The sequence below is a fragment of the Protopterus annectens genome, chromosome 1.part0 (genome assembly GCF_019279795.1).
Source record: "Protopterus annectens isolate FY-2018-M chromosome 1.part0, PAN1.0, whole genome shotgun sequence".
Lineage (NCBI taxonomy): Eukaryota > Metazoa > Chordata > Ceratodontiformes > Protopteridae > Protopterus > Protopterus annectens.
The window spans coordinates 929,508,684-929,509,974 of record NC_056725.1 but is presented as its reverse complement, the minus strand read 5'-3'; the positions used below and the strand labels follow the sequence as shown (position 1 = coordinate 929,509,974).

Genomic DNA, 1,291 nt, shown 5'->3' with positions numbered 1-1,291 from the left:
CTCTACTGCTCTGAGCCGGGAAGCCTGTCTGAGGATGGGAGGGAGCAGGTGTGTGTCTGGCCTGACCCCCTGGAGGCTGTCGGTGGTACCGCCACCGGGCTGCCCTCCTGGGGTGGAGCCCGACATCCGCCTGCCTGGTTCCCATGTGCCGGGGCTGTATCGGCTGCCCTTTTCTGCTGCCTGGAGTCCTGTGGTGGGGAGTGGGTGCATGGTGGCCAGGGGAGGACGGGTAGTCCATCCACCCCCAAGGCCCGTGCTGTTCTCCCCCCAGCGAACATGCTTGGAACATGACTTCAAATCAGATGTGGCGACTCGCCGAATTTAAGCATATTACTAAGCGGAGGAAAAGAAACTAACCAGGATTTCCTCAGTAATGGCAAGTGAAGAAGGAAGAGCCCAGCGCCGAATCCCCACCCAGGTGACGGGCGCAGGAAAATGTGGCGTACGGAAGTCCGCCTCCCCGACGCCGCCTAGGGGGCCCAAATCCTTGTGATCGAGGCTCAGCCCGTGGATGGTGTAAGGCCGGTGGCAGCTCCCAGCACAACACAATCAGGTCTTCCCGGAGTCGGGTTGTTTGTGAATGCAGCCCAAAGTGGGTGGTAAACTCCGTCTAAGGTTAAACACTGGCACAAGACTGATAGTGGAAAAGTACTGTAAGAGAAAGTTGAAAAGATCTTTGAAGAAAGAGTTCAAGAGGGTGTGAAACCGTTCAGAGGTAAATGGGTGGGGACTGCGTGGTCCACCTGGAGGATTCACCCGGCGGCCGCGCCAGCTGCCCGGTTGAGGTGGATCCCCTTCCCCCTCTGGGGGGGACTGTCCCTGGGCATGGCGGCCGCTGTTGGGTGCACTTCCTCTGAGGTGGTGCACCGCAACTGGCTCCGGTTCAGCCGGGAAGACCATGCAGAAGGTGGCTCCCCTCCATGGAGGGGAGTGTTACAGCCCACGGCATCAGCCCTCACTGTGCCCCAGGGTTGTGGGAGATGACTGCCACTGCACCCTCCTCCGCCCTCGTGTTTGGAGTGAGGGGCCCCTTGCTCCCAGCAGGACTGTCGACTGGGCCAGACTGCCCTCAGTGTGGCCCGACTGCGTCCTGCCACCGGGCTGGTGGGCTCACCTTGGATGCCCAGGGTCGGCGGTGAAGTCGGCGATCCTCCCGTCCCATCTTAAAACACAGAACAAGGAGTCTAACAGGTGCACGAGTCCAAGGGTGGGCAGGAGACCCCATGGTGCAATGAAAGTGAGGGCTGGTGAGTGCCTGCTGAGGTGGGATCCCCCCGCCCCACATGGGCGG

The 1,291-nt window shown here is 61.0% G+C and overlaps 1 non-coding gene across 1 annotated transcript in view; it reads left to right on the top strand.

The window, feature by feature from the left end:
- The first annotated feature begins 288 nt into the window (after window positions 1-288).
- Window positions 289-1,291, top strand: part of LOC122802491 — a 3,781-nt gene continuing 2,778 nt past the window's right edge. Inside the window, exon 1 of the ribosomal RNA XR_006364944.1 lies at window positions 289-1,291. This exon is cut by the window's right edge and continues 2,778 nt beyond it. This is a non-coding gene — a ribosomal RNA (28S ribosomal RNA).